At 47.7% G+C, this 15,723-nt stretch overlaps 1 protein-coding gene across 6 annotated transcripts in view; it reads left to right on the top strand.

The window, feature by feature from the left end:
* The window catches only part of TESMIN (testis expressed metallothionein like protein), a 1,592,961-nt gene that overhangs the window by 487,954 nt on the left and 1,089,284 nt on the right, over positions 1 to 15,723 (top strand). The window lies entirely within an intron of this gene.

Below are 15,723 nucleotides of genomic sequence, written 5' to 3'. Positions count from 1 at the left end.
AACGAACAAGCATCAGCAGAGCCAGTAGGTGTCGTCTATGCGACATGTATTGGCTTTGTTTATGTTTTATGTTGAGCCTAGACGGCACTTGAGCCATCTGGAAGATCTGTTGTATGTACTTTGTGGGCTTTGGAGCATTTCCACAGGACTTGTGTGATTCCGCATTTTACTTTCATCTTAGGGAGTTTTTTTTTTTTTCGAGCAACTGCTTCTAATTAACTGTTTTGATTGAAAACGACCAGCAGAGGCCAGTAAAATATCTGAATCGCTTTAGCGTTACCTAGATTCCAGGCCGTGAAACTTGTTCTATTTAGAAACTGAGAAAAAACGATTTGCTTGTGTTTACTTTGTAAATAACTTTGGCACAACCATGTTGCTGTCGTTTTCTACTTTCTCACCCCCTATAGAAGGTCAATAATATATTTCAGATTGATGCCGTGCTGTTTGTTAAAAAAGTTCTACCACCAGTTGTGCAATTATGTAGAAACAAGCTTCAGAGATGCCTAAACGTAAGTGACCTCTTATCCACGAATTGCAGGTGTTTGCAAGCCATACCGAAATCCTGTTAGCAACAGTCGATGAATAAATCAAATGGCGTGTGGTTGGGTTGAACGCAGGCTTGCTGCAGCTTGGTGAGAGTGCCCAGGAGTCCACTTACCTGTACACACGTAGTTACAGCTGCGTTGATCAGTACAACTGCTTTTGTTGTGGAATATCTTGCAGGCTTGACTTTCTGACAGTCTAAGAAAAGTAGCAGAGATGACACAAATTGTGTGTGCACTGCACTCTGCCTTGAATAGATCTGCTGCAATGGTATATTTATTTTGTTTCATTTACAGATCTGTCACGATTTATCTCTATTCCTCTTACGCTCAATTTGTGCCTCCGATGGGCTGTGAATTAGGTGAATATCTCTGAATTTACTTTCTTTTTTTGAAAAGCTTCTGAATGCATTGTAAATGGGCCAGGCAAACACTGTTTCTACCAAGGCCAGCGAGCAGCAGTTGGGGGCAGGACTCCAAGCCCCAGAGACCAGCGGGGCCATGAGTGGACCGCCAGCCCCTCCCTTCTCACCACCTGGGGGCTATTTCAACCTCTTGCACCTCCCGCTTCACGGGAGACGCTTCGCTCTTACCGAGGCCAGCGAGCAGCAGTTGAGGGCAGGACTCCAAGCCCCAGAGACCAGCGGGGCCGTGAGTGGACCTCCAGTCCCTCCCCTCTAACCACCTAGGGGCTATTTCAACCTCTTGCGCCTCCCGCTTCGCGGGAGACGCTTCGCTCATATCGAGGCCTGCTAGCAGCAATTGGGGGCAATGCCTAAGGACATGTAATAAAGAATGGCAAAAACCTGCAGGAGGTACGAGGCCACCTTACCCATAAGCCTTACGGCGTAAGGAGAAACGAACAAGCATCAGCAGAGCCAGTAGGTGTCGTCTATGCGACATGTATTGGCTTTGTTTATGTTTTATGTTGAGCCTAGACGGCACTTGAGCCATCTCGAAGATCTGTTGTATGTACTTTGTGGGCTTTGGAGCATTTCCACAGGACTTGTGTGATTCCGCATTTTACTTTCATCTTAGGGACTTTTTTTTTTTCCGAGCAACTGCCTCTAATTAACTGTTTTGATTGAAAACGACCAGCAGAGGCTAGTAAAATATCTGAATCGCTTTAGCGTTACCTAGATTCCAGGCCGTGAAACTTGTTCTATTTAGAAACTGAGAAAAAACGATTTGCTTGTGTTTACTTTGTAAATAACTTTGGCACAACCATGTTGCTGTCGTTTTCTACTTTCTCACCCCCTATAGAAGGTCAATAATATATTTCAGATTGATGCCGTGCTGTTTGTTAAAAAAGTTCTACCACCAGTTGTGCAATTATGTAGAAACAAGCTTCAGAGATGCCTAAACGTAAGTGACCTCTTATCCACGAATTGCAGGTGTTTGCAAGCCATACTGAAATCCTGATAGCAACAGTCGATGAATAAATCAAATGGCGTGTGGTTGGGTTGAACGCAGGCTTGCTGCAGCTTGGTGAGAGTGCCCAGGAGTCCACTTACCTGTACACACGTAGTTACAGCTGCGTTGATCAGTACAACTGCTTTTGTTGTGGAATATCTTGCAGGCTTGACTTTCTGACAGTCTAAGAAAAGTAGCAGAGATGACACAAATTGTGTGTGCACTGCACTCTGCCTCGAATAGATCTGCTGCAATGGTATATTTATTTTGTTTCATTTACAGATCTGTCACGATTTATCTCTATTCCTCTTACGCTCAATTTGTGCCTCCGATGGGCTGTGAATTAGGTGAATATCTCTGAATTTACTTTCTTTTTTTGAAAAGCTTCTGAATGCATTGTAAATGGGCCAGGCAAACACTGTTTCTACCAAGGCCAGCGAGCAGCAGTTGGGGGCAGGACTCCAAGCCCCAGAGACCAGCGGGGCCGTGGGTGGACCGCCAGCCCCTCCCCTCTCACCACCTGGGGGCTATTTCAACCTCTTGCACCTCCCGCTTCACGGGAGACGCTTCGCTCTTACCGAGGCCAGCGAGCAGCAGTTGAGGGCAGGACTCCAAGCCCCAGAGACCAGCGGGGCCGTGAGTGGACCGCCAGCCCCTCCCCTCTAACCGCCTAGGGGCTATTTCAACCTCTTGCGCCTCCCGCTTCGCGGGAGACGCTTCGCTCATATCGAGGCCTGCGAGCAGCAATTGGGGGCAGGACTCCAAGCCCCAGAGACCAGCGGGGCCGTGAGTGGACCGCCAGCCCTCCCCTCTCATCACCTGAGGGCTATTTCAACCTCTTGCGCCTCCCGCTTTGCGGGACATCCTTCGCTCTTACCCAGGCCAGCGAGCAGCAGTTGAGGGCAGGACTCCAAGCCCCAGAGACCAGCGGGGTCGTGAGTGGACCACCAGCCCCTCCCCTCTCACCACCTGGGGGTATTTAGCTACCCGCGGACTTCCGCATCACGGGACGCGCGCGGGCGGGCGCCGGGCTCAGCCCGGGCAAAGGGCGGGCCGTCTGTGGCCATCGGGGGCCGAAAGAGGACGGGCTGGGCCCCCCCCTCCCATTGCATCTGGCGCGACGGCCCTACAAGGACTTATGGTACTGTTAATCATAACACAGCCACCTCGTGGAGATTTTGAACTGCGTCTGTGAACCACCAAGTGAACCCCAGTGAAACTGTAATCCGATTAGAAAGAGGGGTGGGTCTCCATTAACGGTGCTAATGGGAAAAAGGAAAGCCATGGAGGGCGGGGGAGTACCCGCAAATAAAAAGGGGAAAAAAACAAAGAAAGCACCCCACGCAGCTACTAATTGTGTTCTATCTAGAATAGAAGCTATTGTTAGTGAGTGTGAAGATGTCCTGGTGGTAGCATGAGCATGAATCCGGCCAGCGACACCTACACACTTGACGAGGTTCTATCTCAGATGCAAAGAAGAGTAATCCCTTCCATGTTTAATAAGCAAACCCCACAGAGTATTCCAATTGTGTAGTACATAGCCCACCCGATATAATCAAAGAGGGACTCCATCCTAATCTACCCCCAAATCAACCTTTGGCTGGAATTCCTAGCGGGTCGCAACAGGATTGTAATATTGATACCTAAGTACCTTGTTCTAATAGGTTTGCAGTCCTTGAACATGTAACTGAGGACGTTACCATACTGCCATGAGGGTTCATAATGATATTGAAACTATTGATAATGTAGCTAGCTGTGGTTCATGTGGGTCTACAAATAAGGAGCTATTAGTAAGGATCAAAGTGCTCGAAAAGGACCTGGCTTCCCTGAAAGTTAAGGTCGAGGTTCTTATAGGTAGATTCGACCATTCCCCTCCTGTATCTGCTCTGCCACTGCCACCTGTACCCACTATTCCAGCAAATGGGGTTAGATTAGAGAACCCTAAGGGAGACTCAATCAGGCCATCCCCAGGGGCAGGTAACCGAGCGCAGGGTACCTTGGGCACAGATATTACACACCGTAACACCAGATCATATGCCAATTCTGTCATCGACAGGGGTCCCAACGGGAGGGCCATAGGCCATGCTACCTCCAATGTAAGCCACTTTTGTCCGGCCCCCCATAAGATAGCCCAGAGCAATCAACCAAGCAGCTATGCTAGAACGAGAATACAAGGCAACACAACCCGCCTAGCGAACAACCCTCCAACACTATATCTGACCCAGGTCCCTAAACTTAATACTGCCAGGGGCTACGAGAGTAGCGGATCTTTACACAACAAAGCAATACACTGGTTGAGGCGCACAAGGGGTTGTAGATCAATCATATGGGAGGACACGGCAAAAGTAAGGCAGGTCTCATCGGGCAGCTCCCTGACCGATTGCATTGAACTACAGACAATACGACCCATTGATTGCAGAGAACTTACTGGCACTAGAATTTAGAACATCCCCTCCCGAGCATTCTTCTACCCAGATCCGACGCTTTCTGCTTTGGTCACCAGCCCGGGAGGGGAGAGATTCGGGTCTGAGTGCAGTTGACTGACTAGCTGAGGCATGGCCAGTAAACATTACTCCCGATGTAGTTGGGTATATGTGCAGGGAAAATGATATGGGCCCTAGCAGTTAAGGGCCAGTAGGAGATGCAAGGGACTATAAAAAAGGCAATACTGATTTGACTGCGCCTGTGGGGGTCAGCGATGCCCGGCCAATTGCTACAAATGCAGGGGTGATTCACTTCCTCTCCTGGAACATAGCAGGGTTACAAAAAAAACGGGCTCTTCCGGAGTGGAATGAGTTTATTGGCAAATATGACATCTGCCTGTTCCAGGAGACATGGAGTTTGGTGCCCCTGCACAAGTCAGGGTTTACTACATACTGTGTTCCGGCGATCAGTTCAGGCAAAGGGCGCCCTTCGGCGGGTCTTCACATCTCGATCAATATTGCACTAAACTGGTCCATTACTAAACATAACTCTCCATATCAGGATATTCTGCATCTGACAATAGGAGGGGGAAAAAATGCTGCCCATATGGAGGTTTTTAATGTATATGCGAGGGGGTCTCCAGGGGCCCAATCATCACCAACCATAACCGCTTTAGAGTTTGAATTGTCCTCTACCCCCCACCTCTGGCATCATTGTAGCAGGAGATTTCAACTGCACTTTTGAACCATTGAGTGGAGAAGATATTCTGGGTATCAGAGAAGAAGACAATAAATGGGCTATCCCAACATTAAACATAGCGCCAATAAAGAAGTGGACCCCCAAGGGCTATACAAATTAACGCCCTGACCCTAGAGTACAATTTAAGAGCCGCAAATGGGAGGACGCGCTCTGATTCCAGCGGGGCAAATACATTCAATAGGATTAGTTCCCCCTCACGGATCGATTACATTTTGTTGGACACACAGTTATGGGGCGACCTTCTTGACATGGAGGGTAAGTCCATTCTGGACAGTGACCACAACCCCTTGTCCATGCAGATCATTCGCAGGTGGGATACTACATCCATAGTGACAGTCATTGCTCCGGGGTTGTCAACAAAGGAATTAGCACCGTCTAATTGCAATCGACGCCTTAAGTGGCACAAGGTTGCCAATCAGGAAGAGAAACTGTCTAGCATAAGGCACCTTATAGAGCAGAAGATCATCGAATATAACCTACTTAATACCACCTGTCAGGACATGTAAGATTCCAAGTTCGCCAAGATTTACCAAAACACAATAGGAAGGTTAGGAGAGTTTTTTACCATCAAAGACTACAGAGTACAGAAGGCCTACCCCCCTCAACCGTCTAATCCGTGGTACTCGACTACATGCAGAGAAATGAGACAGGCACTATCTATAGCTCTCCGGGCAAAAGACCCCGCAAAAATAGGATTAGCTAGGAAGGACTATGCTAGAGCAACAGAGCTAGCTAGGCGCACCTGGGAAGAATACCACTGGCAAGATCTTAAATCTGCCGCACAGCTGAAGGACTCAACTGTGTTCTGAGAGCTAATTAATAAAAGCTCTCGGAGGGGAATGGACCCGTTATCAAATCATATAACAGGGCGCCAGTGGTATGACCGCTTTTTGGGTCTCTATTGTGGGGACGAAGAGAATTCATCTCCTAGGTCTGGGTCGCCATTATCCACTGATAGGGCGCCTATACCAGCTGAAACATTTGGGATTAATGAAGTAACACTGGCCATAGCAAGTATAGCGCCAGGAAAGGCGGCGGGTCCCGCTGGCCTCCCTGGCGATTTACTCTTGCATGACCCAAAGCTCTGGGCACAATTCATTCTGCTCGTGATGAACCTTATTGTCAGAGGACATGCTGTTCCCGACTCCGAAAAGGGTGCCGAGGTAGTGACCATCTATAAGAAGGGGAATAGGGAGGATCCTGCCAACTACAGACCGATTAGCTTAATCGATGTAGTACAGAAAGTGGTTGGCAGGGTTCTCCTTATGAGGATGAGGTCCTGGATGGACGATGAAAACGTCCTATCACATTTCCAGGCAGGTTTCAGACAGGGGGTTGGCACGATGGACCAGGTTTTCAGATTCTATATGATTTATTGGAAATCTGTAATCATAGGGAAAGGCAGTCTTTATTTGGCATTCATTGATTTAAAGACTGCCTTTGACCTGGTCCCTCGTGCCAAGCTCTGGCAGGTGTTATTGGATCTGGGCATTCCCCCCCCCGATCTTGGACTTCATTAAACGCCTCCATGAGGGGAACTATGCCAGAATTAGGTGGGGTAGTCAGGGCCAGTTGACAGTAAGGGTGGTGGTGGAAAGAGGGGTACGCCAGGGTTGTGTATTGGCCCTGACTTTGTTCTCTCTCTTCGTCAATGGGGTGGTAGACCATTTGAGGGAGGACCCAGCCGATGCCCCAACCCTGGCTGGTGAGAAATCGCCCACCCTGCTCTTCGCCGATGACACCCTCCTGGTTTCCAAAAGCCCGATGGGCCTGCAAAAACTTCTCGATCGGTTTAGCCAATTCTGTGACTCACGGGGCTTATGCATCAATACATCTAAAACCAAGTTAATGGCATTGTCACCATCCAAACGGTTCAGGAATTGCATTAAGTTGAATGGTACCCCATTAGAACTAGTCGAATCCTTCGACTATTTGGGCATACGGATCAATAACTTGATGAAGTGGAATTCACACTTGATCAAAATGCTGCTCAACCACAAAAGGGTTTCGGGGGCAATTCTAAGACATCAGCAACTCTCTTCCAGCAGACCATTAGCCCCGGCCCTCGAGGTTTATGAGGGTAAAGCCCTACCGTCGGCCCTATGTGGGGCGGAACTATGGGGATTCGAGAGCACCATGGACCTAGTGAGATCAGGGAATAAATTCCACCGAGGTCTGGTCTCCCTTCCTCCATCCATGCTGAGGCATGGGAAAGCCAGACCCCGCCGTCAAAACAATTAGTCAAGGAAGCTTATTGGGCGTGAGTCCAAGCGGAGGGGGCACTCAGTTCCAGTCGGGGCACTGTCAAAGCAGTTCCTAGATCAAAAGCCTATCCAAAAATTGGAACCCTTCCTCGATTTTATTCAATCCCCAAGAGAAAGGTCACTCTACCTGAGGCTGAGGTTTGGAACTCTTCCTCTCAACGAATTTATAGCAGGGTGGAAACAGCATACAGTGAAATCCACTTCATGCCCTGGTTGTGCAGCTCCCTCAGAATCTATCCCCCACTTTCTCTTCGCATGTCCTGCGTACAGACATGCGAGAAGAAAATGACTGAAACCGGTTTGCACCAATTTGGGAGCCAGGAATTACAGGGAGGTGCTGCGCATTTTAAAAATGGACACATCATCCCTTAGCGTAATCTGTGGGGTAGCTAAATATTTGGGTTGTGTGTGATTAACCAGAAACAAGCTGCTGAGGGACAACAACTACGTTACTAACTAATAAGAGTTAGGCCCCTTTTGTGTCCACTGCTGTCCCTATTGATTATTAACTTGTATGCTTTTTATCGTTTTTATATACTATTTATGTATTCTGATATTCTTAAGATGTTTTTTTTATCTTTATTGGTTATATGGAAATTTGGTACTGATTTTTAAAATTGGCTTTGTTTTAAAGTGATGGAATTGGATTGTACATACTTTTATGATATTTTATATCGAATAAAGTCATACAAAAACATATGAGTAAAGCCCTAATGTTAAACTGTTTTTAGGTCTAGCCTAGACAATGCTTGCGCTGTCGCTTAGCGACCTGTGTTAAATGCTTTGTGGAGTTTTAACTGCACAAATTACTTGTCTTTGCTTTTCATTGTATATGTCATTGCCTTTTAAAAAATGTGTGCTTGTTAGTGGTCAGTGCAGCCCCTTGGTCCCTCCTTTTTCTCGTCCGTTCCTTCTACAGAGCAGGGACTAAGGGCCATATGTATCAACATTCTGTTTTGCAATTCCTAAATAGCGATTTTTAAGGAATCGCTATTTAGAAATCGCAAAATGGTATGTATGAAGAAAATCGCTGGTTTTTAGCGATTCCTTAAAATTCCTTAATTGCGATTAGCAAATTGCTAATCGCAATTAAGGAATAATTTCCCATTCATTGCTATGGGCCAGGAGGCCCATAGGAATGAATGTGAAATTATTCTCAATTTGCGATTCGCAATTTGCAAATCGCAAATTGAGAATAATTTCAAGGGTGCAGGGGTGTCTCAAGAACACCCTGCTGCACCCCTGAAAATAACATGTGTGCGCATATGGCGCACATACATGCCCTAAGGGCATGTATGAGCGTCACATGGCACCTTTTGATTTTTAAAAAAATGCTTTTTTAAAAGAATTCGCAACTTACCACCAACTAGAAGTTGGTGGTAATTTGCGATTTCTTAATGGCATTTTGGAATGTTTTTTTCCTTGATACATTGCATTTAAGGAATCGCAAAATTTGCAATTCCTTAAATGCAATCGCAAAATAAGGAATGGCAAATTTAGCGATTCCTTATTTTGCACCAAAAATGTTTCATACATACCGTTTAGCGAAAATGGGTTCGCAAACGCCGGAATTCTGCGAATTTTGGTGTTTGCGAACCCATTTTGCCTTGATACATATGGCCCTTAGTACTGTCTCGTTACACTATGGTTCTTTATTTGTTCTTTGGGAAACTATTTTTTTCAATGCATGTGTCTCTTGCCAACTCAGTGTCTCTCCCTCTTCAATCTTCTTAGTGGTGGATATACAATGACACTTTTCTGTTTAAGACTTGGGTAACCTTATCCTCACTTATGATGGCGGCCACAATTCTTCCATGAGCGTTCTGTTTTATTTCTCTTGCCACAGTTCGAGCCGACCAATGCATTGCATTGAATAGACTTGGGACTCGTGAACTATGTCACCAGCACTGTTAAGTGCGTCTTGCGCATGCGCACAGTCCTTTTTTCTGGTGGTGAACAGAGTGAGTTTATTCTGGGCGTCTTTCAATCATTTGCCATCTATTGACATTTATTATTTGGGCTCTGCACATTTCCACGTTCGATGGGGCATCGGTATTGCTTTGAAGAGAGTTGAGGGAAGCTACTTGTGTTTCATTAGTGTACAGTTCCCCCTATAGTGTGCAGTATAGGTGCAAATATTTCACAATCAATACAGGAGGAGAAGAAAGCATGGGGAGAGCAGAGGTGGAAGAGAAATTCAAAGGGGAAGAAAGTTCAGATGAAGAGGAGATAGGAGGGAGAATTAGCATAGTCGAGCAACATAAAGTTGTCAGACACTCACAGGGTAAGATTAATATATGAGATCTGGCTTAATTTCCCACCATAAGCCCTGACTATTGGGCTGCGAGTTGTGTTGAGGCTAGTATTTTCTCTCACATCATCATCACTGCTGGCTAGCATAATTGGTTGTAAAGGTGTGGAAGGGTGGGGCAGCATGTTCCACCCCAGGCCAAGGACTGTGCTGCCCACATTTCCATTTATCGTTCAAACCCAAGCATCCAAACCCTCCAACATACCAGAAAAAACACTGATATCTCAATGAACAATATTATATGTGAACTGAAAGGCTGGAGATGGTGGAAAGAGCAAGGTAAACAACTTCCCAGGGTCATAGCGATGACATTTACTCTCTGAACATGATTGTTTCCTTTCTACCCATCTTTAAGCCATTCTCTACTGATCAGCACATCCTCCCTTGTCAGAAGCATGTTGTTTTCACTTTTCCTCGCCCTAAATTCACAGCCACATAGGCAATATCTTTTTGATCCAGATTACTTGAGGGAGGACTTTACAGTACGGGTAGAAAACCATTCTGGCATGTGACTTTTTTTTCCGTGTGATCTGTTTCACAGCATGTCACACATTTCTGGCATGTTGTTTCATGCCTAACAATGCCAAAAACTTCCCAGGCTGTGCCAGTGGGTGATTTTCAAAGGGATCCACTTTCATTTGGATGAAATGATAATTGTTAAACAAACTTAGAAACGAAATGTCCAGAGGTGAACATTAAACCCCAGTGAAAAAGTATACATACTTATACAACTTTCCACTACACTAGCTATGTTGCTAGATTTTTATGTTGACTAAACTATTTATTGACACATTCATTTTTCATTACTTCTTTTCCATTATTTTGGAGAATTTCCATCACGTCTCAGACTTATACTGTGTCACTGGTCTCACACATGTGTGTTTCATCCAGACTGTTCCATTATAACTCTCTACAAATTAACAGATTCCTCCCTCAATAAACTCAGTATCATGGATTTCTGACATGCTGTTTCATGCCTAATTATGACATTAAAACTCAGAGTGACAGTAATTTCCAAAGCAATCAACTTACATTTGGTTAAAATAATACATGAAAAAACGAATATGCAGGGTTGGGGCTTAAACCCTAATCAAAAGGTATTACAAACATACATCACGCTCCACTACAATTGCTACAGGGTTGGTCTGGCCAGTAGAGCAATCAGGCAGTGCCATATGAGCTGGCATGATAGGGTCACTGTGCATACCAGTTTTTTGGCTGTTTGTGGGCCTGCTTTGTGGTATACAGGGTCGGTTTTCAAGTTTCGCCTGCCCAACACTTGTACTGTGCTTGTGAAATCTATTGTAATCTAAATCTTAAAAGAGGCTTACCTCATGCCCTTGCTTTTCATTGGCTTGTGTGCTTGCCGCTTACTTTTACTCCGTTTCTATTATTTGTAGCATCCCATTTTACGTTGTTCCTGATGTGCTATTAGTACCACCAACCGTCTTCAAGACTATGATCTGCCTTCCTTTCACTTGCCCCTACTCCCTGCATCCAGTGAAGCAGAAGTGGAGGATGCTCCTTCTCCCACATCGCAGCACAGAACTGGAATAGCCTCCCCATGCAACTCTGGACCATCATCTCACTTCCGGAATTCCAAATGGCCCTCAAGACCTGGATGTTCGAATAACCCTTGGGGACCTGCAAGCGCCTGGATATCCTATAGGGTGATTAGCCGTTTTTTATAAATCCTGATTGATTGATCAGTACCCTGTTAGAAGCGGCTGTCTCTAGTTGGCAGAGGTATACACTTCTGAAAAATAGGGACACACCTTTTCTAGTCAGGGCAAGGGGATCACACACTTAGATAACCCCTGCTCATCCCCTTGGTAGCTTGGCAAAGCAGACAGGCTTATCTCAGAGGCAGTGCGTTAAGCATTTATGACCACATACAGTAATAAAGTGAATACACTACAAATGGACACGACACAGTAGTATTATAAAAAAAAAGGATTTTTATATAAGGCTTAGCACAAGACCAAATAACGACAGAAATATACCACAATCTTAATAAATACTCTTGGAAGGAAAAATAATAGTTCAAGCACGGTTTCTTCTTAGCACAAAGTCTTTAGTATCAAAAGCAACTCTTCTTCTTTAAGACACAGTTCTTGGCAACAATGTAACCCACACGGGAGTCACAAGACGTCGAGGCAAAGTTAATCCAAAGGTTCGGCGTCGACCGCGAGGAGCGCTACGTCGACCCCGGAGTCGCACAGACCCCAACAACACAGTACCTTGGAAAAGTGAAGCACTCGATGATCAGCGGCGTCGAGATGTCCGGCGTCGCGTCTTCGGCGTCGATCAGGCCTCGGAGTCGGGGCGATCTGCAGCGGCGTCGACCGAAGTCAGGCAGGAGCAGCGCTCACGAGGCGAAGCACGATACGGCGTCGTCGATGTCGATGTTGCAAGAGTGAGCAGCGCTCACGGCGTCGAGAGGGCTCGAAGTCGATGCGATCAGCAGCGGTGCAGACACGAGGTCACTTGGAGCTGGAGCCGAACTCACTACTCACTGGCGTTGTTGCTGGCGTCGATCGGGCCCGGCGGCCGGCGTCGAGGAAGCGGGACACTGGAGCCGTTACTCACGATGTCGAGCTGGATTCGGCGGCGTCCGTCGGCGTCGAGATTGCTGGATTCTTTCAGAGGTGCTGGATTTACAATTTCCAGCAAACAGCACTTTAAGCAGATGAAGTCCTTTAGCCCTGTGACTTCAACAGGAGACTGGCACTCTTCCAGCCCTTGGAGATTTTCTTAGCAAAGATTGAGAGTACACACACAGTTCCTCTCTCCTGTTTCCTTGGCAAAAATAAAGAAGCAATGCAGGATTCCCCCAACAAACAGCACTCTGGCAGAAGGGGTAGGCAGTCCTTAGATCAGCAGGCTTCTTGTCCTTGGTTCAGGTTTCCTTGTCAGAAGTGATCTAAATTCTTGGTTCAGAGGTCCTTCTCTTATACCCCTTTTTGGCTTTGATCCCTTTGTCCAGGCTGGGGAATTTCCCCCCATCTTGGGTTTGTTGTGGGTGTTGCCAGGCCGAAGCACCTGGCCTTTTCACTGTGCAGGGCAGAGTCTTCAGCCGCCCAGCAGGAGTGGAGCCAGCATTGTCACTGGCAGGGGCAGGGCCATCAGTTGCCCGGCAGGAGGTGGGCCAGGAAAGTCCCAGGCAGGCACAGAGTCATCAGTCGCCTGGCAGGGGGGCGGAGCCAGCATTGTATCAGGCAGGGCAGGCTATCAGGAGCTACTCTTCCCCTACTCTCAATGCAAATGCCCCACTCACCCCACACTGACTCATTCAGACCTCTGGAGCCACCCAGCTCCTGTCACACGCACACCAGAACCAGCAGAGACCGGTAGACAGTTGGACAAGAAAATAGCTACTTTCTCAAAGTGCTATTTTCAAACACAGAGTCCAAAAACCATCCACACAAACGGATGCGTTATTAAACCCTGAGTTCAGGGATACCAAACTTGACATTGCACCATGCTCCCCGAGCCCGCTAGGATTATAGCATTAATAATCCTGGCAGCCCATTCTAACTGATGGAGAGCAGGTAACCTTACAATAGTGAAAAACGAATATGGCTGTAATTCACTATTAGGACATGCCAACCTTGTCAGGCTTGTCCTACCTTATGCTTACAATGCACCCTGCCCTTGGGCCTACCATAGGGGTGACTAACATGAAGTTAAGGGAAGGTTTAGGGACTGGCAAGTAGGTGTACTTGCGCAGTCTGCGTGACAGTACCAGACTGCACGTGGTCTAGCAATGGTAGACCTTCAGACATACTTTTACTAGGCCGCTCTTGTGGGTGGCACAATACGTGCTGCAGGCCCACTAGCAGCATTTGTATTTACACGCCCTGGCACTCCTGGTGCACTCTACTAGGGACTGACAGTAAACCAAATAAGCCAAACATGGAATTCAATCAATACAGCAATTTCACATAGGGAGCACTTGCACTGCAGCACTGATCAGCAGTGGCACAGTGCCCAAAGCATTTACCAGCAAAAACATCGTAAACAGAGGAGGCAAACAGAAAAAATGGAGGAGAGACTCATGCCAATGATGCCAGGTCTAACACGTGTCCCCTCCAGCTGAAATGTGGGGAGAACTACCCTTACCCTAGGGAGTCCTCATCACTAAGGCAGAAAAATCTGGACAGACCATCAGCATTGGCGTGATCTGTGCCAGGGCGGTGTTCCACCGTGAAGTCCATCCCCTGTAGGGAAATGGACCACCTCAACAGCTTTGGATTCTCACCCCTCATCTGCATCAACCATCTGAGGGGCCTGTGGTCTGTCTGAACCCGGAAGTGAGTCCCAAACAGGTAGGGTCTTAGCTTCTTCAGCGCCCAGACCACAGCAAATGCTTCTCTCTCTATCGCACTCCACCTCTGTTCCCTGGGAAGTAACCTCCTACTCGGCCCTCTTCATTCACCTGAGCTAGAACAGCCCCCACGCCATGCTCTGAAGCGTCCGTCTGGACAACAAATTCTTTAGAAAAGTCGGGTGCCTGGAGTATGGGTGCTGTGCACATTGCAGTTTTCAGGGTGTCAAAGGCCATCTGACAGGCGTCAGTCCAGATCACAAGTCGTGGCTGCTTCCTGGAAGTCAGCGAAGTCAAGGGGTGCACAATGTTACCATAATCCTTGACGAACCTCCTGTAATAACCCGTGAGACCCAAGAAGGCTCTCACCTGAGTCTGGGTTTTGGGCGGTGCCCATGCCAGGATGGTATCAATCTTGGGTTGCAGGGGGGCCACCTTGCCGCTCCCTACTTGGTGCCCCAAGTACACCACTGAACCCTGCCCAATCTGGCACTTACTGGCTTTGATTGTGAGGCCTGCTCTGCGCAGGGCCAACAACACTTCCTGGAGGTGGCGCAAGTGTTCCTCCCAGCTGGCGCTGAACACTGCGATGTCGTCCAGGTAGGCGGCACTGAAATCCTCCAGTCCAGCCAAGACCTGGTTGACCACCCTCTGGAAGGTGGCAGGGGCATTCTTCATCCCAAAGGGCATAACCCGGAACTGGTAGTGCCCATCTGGTGTGGAGAATGCTGACCTCTCTTTTGCCCCATCAGTCAAGGCGATCTGCCAGTACCCAGACGTTAAATCAAACGTACTAAGGTACCGGGCAGCCCCCAACCGATCTATGAGCTCATCAGCTCTGGGGATGGGGTGCGCGTCAGTCTTTGTGACTGAATTGAGTCCTCGGTAATCCACACAGAACCGAAGTTCCGGTGAAGCACCAGGCGCTGCAGCCTTTGGGACCAAGACCACTGGGCTGGCCCAAGGACTGCTAGAGGACTCAACCACCCCTAAGGCAAACATTTTGGAGACCTCCTCCTTGATGTATGCTCTGACCTTGTCAGTCACTCTGTAAGCCTTGTGCTTGACAGGAGTGCTGTCCCCGGTGTCCACATCATGGACACACCACTGAGTGACACCAGGAATCAAGGAAAACAGATCAGGGAATTGTCCCAACAATTGGCGACAATCCTGCTGCTGTTCAGGGGTCAGTGTGTCAGAGAGGACAACACCATCCACTGACCCATCTTGCTCTTTTGCAGACAGGAGGTCAGGAAGAGGCTCACTCTCCTCCTCCATTCCAGCATCTGTAGCTAGGAGCATGCCCACTTCGGACCTTTCTAAGTGGGGCTTTAAACGGTTGACATGCAGGACCCGCAAGGGGTTCCTGGGAGACTCCAAGTCCACCATGTAGGTGACATCACTCTTTTTCTCCACAACCTTAAATGGTCCAGTCCATCTGTCCTTGAGCGCACAAGGTTCCACAGGGGACATAACCCAAACTTTCTGTCCAGGCTGAAGCTCTACCAGAGTGGCCTTCTGGTCGTACCACCGCTTCATCTCCTCCTGGCTGGCCTCCAGATTTGCCCGAGCAAGATCTCTGAAGCGCCTAGTCTGGTTCCTAAAGGCCAGCATGTAACTGTATACATCCTGGGGAGGTTTCCTGGGAGATTGCTCCCAGCCTTCTTTGACCAGACTTAAAGG

This window comes from Lissotriton helveticus, chromosome 3_1 (genome assembly GCF_964261635.1).
Source record: "Lissotriton helveticus chromosome 3_1, aLisHel1.1, whole genome shotgun sequence".
Lineage (NCBI taxonomy): Eukaryota > Metazoa > Chordata > Amphibia > Caudata > Salamandridae > Lissotriton > Lissotriton helveticus.
This window is presented reverse-complemented; position numbering and strand designations above follow the sequence as displayed.